Below are 8,073 nucleotides of genomic sequence, written 5' to 3'. Positions count from 1 at the left end.
TTTGAGTACACTTCTGCAGAGACAAATAAGACTCTTCTGGAAGTCCATATATTCAAGAATACCTTTCTTTTTGTACTCTCTTATTCATTGTCCAGTTTTTGTATGCATATAAGGAAATGGAAAATAATATGGCTTATGTATGGCTCACTTTAGTCCATTATTTCTTCTTAACAGGCTTAACATTGTGCAGTAGATTTGCACAATGCAATAAAGCCTTTTTGTGTACTAGTTTGTTTACAAAATTATAGTACAAATTTTAACAAATTCTTTCAATTTCCCTCACCCATCAAATTGTACAACCCAATGATTAATACCCCCTTCTGCCTGCACATCCACATCCCTCTGCTTCTAGCCTCTCCTATCCCTCCTGGATCCTTATACTCATTCTACAATAACGGTTTTATACAATAGTCAAATTTATTTTTAAGATGGTTTGTTGTCATCCTCCCCCCCCCCCCCCCCCCCAGCTTCCAAAGGCTTTTTTGGTAAATGTGCTTTAGAAAAGGATCCTCAGTCCTCCCATTTCCAAGTCTGGAATGAAGAGCTGTGTACAGGAGCACATGTCTCAAACCAGGAGGACGCTGCCGTTGTCTACCTCTTATTCATAGATCCAGTCATGGGCACAAGCTTGTAGTCAACCAATTTCTCTGGCTTAAACCACAGACTGATTTCTTTCTCGGCACTTTTTACTGAATCACTGCTGCGGTTCCTGCCAACTTGAATACAGAAGTCCCCACAAATGGTGCCTGACTTAGAATCTGCTGGGTTGGTCTCTCCAAGCATCATTTGCCTGGTCTTCATCACATTCAGCCCCTCCCAGACCATGGCCACAATTAGTCCTGAGTTCATGTACCAACCCCAGGAAGAATGGCTGGTCTTTGAGGTCAATGTAGTGCTGCTTCAGGTGTTCCTTGGAGGCCTGAAGGGGCTTCATGGCCACAAGGCAGAATCCTTTCTGCTCAAAGCACTTGATCTTGCCAACCAGGCTGTGCTGCCCACCATCCAGCTTGATGACAGTGAAGGCACACTCACTGTTCACCGTGTTGCTGCGAGTGAGAGGGCTAGTCAGGGCCCCGCAGGTACAGGCATGTCCTGATCAGAGTTCCCAGGTCCCAATCCCAGTCCCTAAGATAGGTTTTAAATTCTGTTCGGATATAATTAAGGCCATATTTTGGTTCTTATGAACTTGTTTTCATTTTCCTCAACTTCAGTTTTAACTTGCTTATGAGTAGTTGATGGTCTGTCCCATAATCATCCTCTGGCCTGGTCTTAATTGTTGATATGAAGTTCTTCCTTGGTCTCTTTCCACAGCTGTAGCCTATCTGGTTCTTGTGTAGTCCTTTAGGTGAAGTCCATAAACAGTTGCTTATTTACTTTTTAAAAAGTATTTGCAATGAATAAATAATTTCTTGTACAGAATTCTAGCATTTGCTCTCCAGCCTCATTCCTGTCACCAAGGCTGTATTTTCCAATCAACAGTTCTTGTTTGCAACATTGTATTCCAATTACCAATTATTATTAATGCATCTTGATTGCATGTTAATCAATTTCAGACTGCAAAAGTTGGTAGAAATCCTCAATTTCTTCATCTTTGGTTTTGTGGTTGATGTGTATATTCAAATAACTGTTGTATTAACAGGACTTCCTTGTATGGGTGTGAATAGTATTCTATTGTTAACAGAATTGCACTTCAGGATAGATCGTGAAATACCCTTTTTGAAAGTGGCAGTATTTCTCTTTAATTTTTCATTTCCAACATAATAGATCATGTGAATGTCTGATTCAAAATGGCCATACCAGTCTACCTCAACTCATTAATGCTTACAGTGTGGATCTTTATGTGCTGTTTCATTTATAACAACTTTCAATTTTCCTAGATTCATACTTCATACATCCTATGTTCCAATTATTAATGGTTGGTTGTATTTGTTTTTCTTCTTTTTGAGTCTTATCACATCAGTAAATTAAAAGTCCTTCACTGAGTGAAAGCTTTATTTTATGTCGTGATAGTAGATTCTGAGCAGGGAGTTCCTCCCCAGCTGCATTTTGAGTGTCTTCCAATCTGAGGGCACTACAATGTTCTTCCATTGTTCATAGAGTTTTTGGGTTTTTTTTTTCTATAATTATATTTTATTAATTTTCATAAACATTTACAGAGATTTTGGGGTTCCACTCATTCATTGTTGCACTATTCTCTCTACCCTCCTCCCAGTTTGTTCTTGTCCAAATGCCACAGTGCTTGTCAAAGCCAGTTCTGATTAATCTTCTTTGTCAGTGTGTCCTTTGCCATTCCCTATCACTCCTCCCTGAGAGAGACTTCACCCTGAGTCATAAGGAAAGGGGGATGGCGTATTCTCTTAGCTACTTCCTGCTGAAAAGGGACGCTGTGGGTTTCAGGGTGAAGATCTTCTCTCACTACTCTAAAGGGCCCCTTTGGCAGTAGGAAACACATAGACTATTATGGAGATTGATTTTGGAATTTAGATGCACTCTTATTGATTGTGCTTGGCCGTACATGTTCATATCCTTGAAGATGTATCATGGGGGTGTTGCAACCTAGAAGACACAAATTTGACTAACAAGTTGTTCATAGAGTTTTTGAAGGCCTATTAGTTCAGAAGTGTATGGCCAGTCCTTCCTCTTTGTCTGCAGTCTAGAAGAAACTAGAAACCTGGTCACCATGGGCGATGTTGTTGGTACATGACAGCAACATTCAAGCCACAGCATTATGTCAAACTTACAGACAAGTGGTAGACTATTGGTCAATAGACTATGCAGATTAAGGTATCTGTGGCCTATCAGTTAAACATGATTGGTGTTTTGGAGGCCTTGCCTTGAAATTGCTCTGCTCCCTCTAGAGGAAGATCACACAGTAGTCAGAGGATGCACATGCTTACAGAATCAGTTTAAGCAAGTTGTTCTGGGAAAATAATTCAATAGGCACTAAGCAGTGATTGCAATAAAGTGCCAACATATTTTATTAGGGCAAACAACTGCCTGTTAGTTTTGGGACCCAACACCTGACATGCTTTCTCAGCTCTGGCTGCCTTGTCTCACCAATCTTTGCCCCATGGAGCCTTCAGGTCAGAATGCATCACGAGCACTCCTTTCACGGTGAAAAGCATTTTCCTACACAATCAAAGCCTCTTCTCAAATTCCCAATCCCTGACATGGCCGGAGTACCATTCAGCAATGTATATACAGTCATACATATATTCCAAGCCTGGAAAATTCCTTGTAATTTTTCAAGGCCCAGGACTTCACCTAAAAACAATCATAACTAAGGCAGAGGAGTGTCTACTCTCTCCATTATTAACATCCTATGTTTTTGAACACAAAGAAAAGCAAATTCTTCCAAATAGAGTGGTAGTAAATTGTTGGTGGTAAGGATTTAAGCTGTCAACCCAAAGGCATGTGGTTTGAATCCACCAGCTGCTCTACGAAAGAAAGATGGACAAACTTCTCCCATGCAATTTATAGTCTCGGAAAACCTGCTGGAGGGTCAGCTGTGAACTGGCTCTGAGTCAATGGCATATAACATCAACATGTTTGCATACATATATATATACAGACCAAACCAGAGGCTTTTTTTGAGACAGAAGGAAGCAAGTAATATAATGAATAAAAAGAGAAAAAAGAGGGGAAATGGAAGAGGAGGAGGGAATTTCCTAAAATGTTATAAAGCTGAAGGGAGTGACAGGTCCAAAGGAAGTTCAGTTGCCAGGATGCTGAATGCAGAGAGGCATCCTTAGCCCAGCAGAGCTGAGAGCAGCACTGAAGGAAGAATGTGTTCTCTGCCTCAGGAGGGCCTTCGAGACTTCAAAAGATCCTTCCTAATTCTGAACCGTACCTGGCGTAGCATTGCCATCCCAAAGGCACACTGTCTGAATCCACCAGCAGCATAAAGGGAGAAAGATGGGGTAAGTCTCCTCCAGTGTGATTTACAGCCTCAGAAACCTGTTGGAGGGCCAACTAGGAGTTAGTTCCGACTCTCCAGCAAAGAGTTGAGCTTGACTTCCTGAATAAGTCATTTAGTAGTAAGTTCAGTCCATGATTATTACACTAGCTTATCCTAACCCAGAAGTTGTTGTGTGCCATCAAGTCGGAACTGGCTCAGAGTTGACCCTTCAGTGGGTTTTCAGAGGCAGTATATCACACGGGAGTTGATTGTGCATCCTTCCAAAGAGCAGCTAGTGGACTCAAACTGCATGCCTTTGGGCTTGCAGTGGAACTTTTTTCTATTAAAGACTTTTTAATTTTTTTAAGGGTCCAGATAGATAGATAGATAGATATAGATATATACATACATGTAACTATAACTTTTCTTTTTGCGTTTATTAATGCTTTTTTGTTTTGTTTTTGCAGTGGAACTTCTTACCACTAGGCTACCTACCACAGAAGAGTGGAGAGTGAAACCAAATATGTAAGAGTACTGCCAACACTTCCCTTTCTCATGATGTTCTTCTCACCCATGCTCTCACCAGATCTGTAAGTTTTATATCTCTGCTACTTTTCAATGTAAAGATTCTAAAGTTTTTCCAATAATTAAGAAGGTGACAAGTCCCTTTAGATAGAAATAGTCTGTGTTCACATTATAAAGGGGATTATTTAAACAAGGGATAAAATTGGGCATTACACACATATGTATATGTCCCAATCTCATCTCACCCATTCAGCTGTCATCCCACCTGTCCACTCATCAGACTATCTGCTCACGTGGTGTGCTAATTCTGCATCCACCAGATAACCTTTCAAATCAATTGTCATCCATAAGCCCACCTGTCTATACAAAGGGCCATCTGAATACTATCACCTGTCCACCTGACAAGCTACCTGTCTGCCTATCTGTTGGGATACTTATCCACCCAGATTATCTGCCCACCTGTCTAGCTGTCAAATGACCTGCTAGCCCACATTTATGTGACACATGCCTTCCTGGAAAAAGATACCATGCTGGGAAAGGCGGAGGGTTAAGCAAAGAGAAGAGCTTCAACAAGACAGACTGACACAGTGACTAACAATGGGCTTTAACATATCAGAGATGGTGAAGGATAGGCCAAGGTTCAGATCTGTCTGTTGTTAATAAGCCACTGTGAAGAGTAGTTGACCTGATGGTACCCAAAACAACAATAACAACTACTCTTAGAAGAAGTAGGGGGAGGGGGAAAAGGGGAGAGGGGGAAGAGAAATTTTTTTTAAAAAAAGAAGAAGAATCTCTGATGGCATAGAACATAGTGTGCTGTGCTGCTGAACAAAAGCAGGCAGTTTGAATCCAAAAGCTGCTCCTTGGGAGAAAGATGAGCAGTCTCCTCTTGTAAAGACTAACAGCTTTGAAAGCCCTGTGGAAGGTCATTCTAAGCAGCGAGTATTCCAGCTCTAAAGGAATACAAAATCAGGTTCAGTGGTTTAAAGTATGTGTTGTAGAAGCAAGAGAACTTTGTCATCAAAATAACTATGAGATATCTCATCCCAGTAAGAATAGCAAAATGTAAAATGGTGCAACCACTGTGGAAGGTGGTGCGGTGCTTTCTCAAAAAGTTGCAAACAGAGATACCATTTGATCCAGCAATTCCGCTACTGGGAATATACCCCAAAGAGACCATAACTGACATCCAAGCAGATATATGCACACCCATGTTTATTGCGGCTTTGTTCACAATAGCAAGGAGTTGGAAACAACCTAAGTGCCCATCAACAAACGAATGGATAGAGAAGCTGTGGTATATTCACACAATGGAATACTATGCTGCATTGAAAAAGAAGGAACTCACGCAATATTATTAAAAAATGGGTGAGCATGGAGGACATTATGCTGAGTGAAACATCTCAGTCACAAAAGGACAAATATTGCATAGTTCCATGTTGTAAAACAGGGCTGACATCACGGTTGGGGGGAGACTGAGAAAGATGGTATAAATAATGTATACTGCATTGAAACAGATGAGGGAGAAAACTGTTTAAAAGGGATATGTGATTAGGTACTATTGTCATGACAGGAGTCCAGAATGAAGTCTGCATAGTGGAGTGGACTTGGAGGAAGGGATTGCAAAACAATGAATTTTTCTTTTACTTTTCAAAGAGAAGAGTGTACTGGTGGGAGGAATGGGCAGGGAGAAAAGTGCAACAATGAATGAATGGAAATCCAAAGTCTCTGTAAATTTTCATTAAAATTAATAACTAAAAAAAAGGGCTCATACTAAAAAAAAAAATGAGCCTGTGAAAATCCTTAGAGTCCTATCTGACCTGCAACGGAATATGGAGCTGGTGTGGGACTAGGGAGCATTTTATTTTGTTGAGTCCACATGAGTTGGGATTGGCAGTGGTTGAATTTGATATGGAGGAACTGTGTACCTCAGAGGAACAACAGTAGCAGGGTTTTTAGTTATGGCTGCATAATGTGCAATGAATGATAGGAAGAACATCATCTCTGCAACATGCAGGCTGAGGACAGGCTCTTGGTGCCCGTCTGCCTCCTCCGCTCACGCTTCGAGGCCCAGCACAGCCTGCACCCATCAGTGCCTGTGCCTCTTTGCCTGTGGTCTCACTTTCCCCACTGGAGTGTTTTTTGGCTAGAAATTCCAGAAACTAACTCTTTTGGGGAGCATTGGTCATCTAATGCCTGATGCGAGTAGTGCCATCATCCCTGGGTATCAGGCACCTGGGATTACCCAGTGGGACTGGGCCCTAGTCACCTAGAGCTAATATAGATTGATAACATTTTAGTGCCTGTATTTTCTCCCTGACTCACTTCCTCATCTGAAATTTCATTCAATTGCCAAATAAACCAGTTGCACTTCAATGTGTATTTCAGGGGGGCACTGGACCTTGGAGAGCTTGGAGAGCAGTCTCTTATTTAAGGTTGTATAAGGAAGTCATTGAAGGTTTCTGAACAGCAGGACTGTCAGGGCCAACACAGTGTTTTCTGAGCTGTAGCAGCAGGCGGTTAGCGTTTTATAGCATGCTGCATTCAGGCCCTCTCTGAGGTCACTGGAGGAGTCAGGGTGTCATATCGGTTCTGAGGCTGCACTCAGATGGCAGGGAAGCACGGCGCTCAGCCTCCCTCTCACTCTGGCCTTTGGCCCCTGCTCCCTCTCTCCCTCCCTTTACCAGCTGGGAGCTTACTTGCTGCTGAGTTAAACACTGCCTGTTGCACAGCCCCAGTTGAAGCCTCCTGGTGGGCGTGCTTCAAAGCCTCCAGTATGAGGATGGCTGTGGTTTCCGACCTCTCCCTGCCACCTATAATTTCCAAAGGATTCTGGCTGAATGACACATCCTTCCTCCTGCCAAGAGGAGGGGATGTACTCAACTCTAAGCTCCAGCTGTAAGATTGCTCATCCTCTTCCCACCCATGTGCAAGTCTCACTCAACATCTGTGTATGGAAGAGTCCTGGCCCTCCTTGGATCAACTCCATTTTCCCCCCGGAGGTCCCCAACAGGCATTGTCTCTTACCTTACATAGCACTCCCATAGTCTGCTCTTGCCCAGCCCTAAATGCTCGAACACCAGGAACATGCTACTTGGTTCACAGGGCACTTTCTGGGTCCCAGGACTGGTGTCTACCTCTGATGCCAACTATACAGCTAGCCCACCTCTCCAGCTAGCTGCCCTGGTGCAAGGACCATAGGCACACTCCTTTTCTTAGTTACCTAGTATCACTCTGATACAAATAGCACAAATGGGTGGGGTTAACAAACAATAAGTTTATTTCCTCATAGTTTAGGTAGCTAGAAGTTTGAATTTAGGGTGCTAGGCGAAGGCTTTCTAAAGCCGGTGGGGAAGATCCTTGTCTCCTCTGAGCTCCTGCTCCAGGGCTATTTTCATATAGCTCAGCGCCTCTCTTCCCTCATTCCTGCTTCTTCTGCTTGCTTTTAATCTCCTTTATATCTCAAAAGTGATTAATTTTAAACATATCCTGTGCTAACTTTACCTCGTTAACATAACAAAGAATACATTCCAAAATGGGAATAGCTGTAACCATAGAGGCTAGGGTTTTATAAAACATATTTTGGGGGACACACAACCAAATGCATAACAGCCTCCCAATATCATGTCCTTGCCACATATAGAACTCAC

General features: G+C 42.4%; 1 pseudogene; it reads right to left on the bottom strand.

Annotated features, from left to right (window-relative positions):
* Positions 1–598: 598 nt before the first annotated feature.
* On the bottom strand, positions 599–3,095 carry LOC102844798 (annotated as a pseudogene).
* Positions 3,096–8,073: the final 4,978 nt, after the last annotated feature.

The sequence above is a fragment of the Elephantulus edwardii genome, unplaced genomic scaffold, assembly GCF_000299155.1.
Source record: "Elephantulus edwardii isolate Elephantulus edwardi_28Jun2011 unplaced genomic scaffold, EleEdw1.0 scaffold00146, whole genome shotgun sequence".
In the NCBI taxonomy this organism is placed as follows: Eukaryota; Metazoa; Chordata; class Mammalia; order Macroscelidea; family Macroscelididae; genus Elephantulus; species Elephantulus edwardii.
Note: the sequence above shows the minus strand (reverse complement) of the source record. Positions and strands in the feature narration are given on the sequence as shown.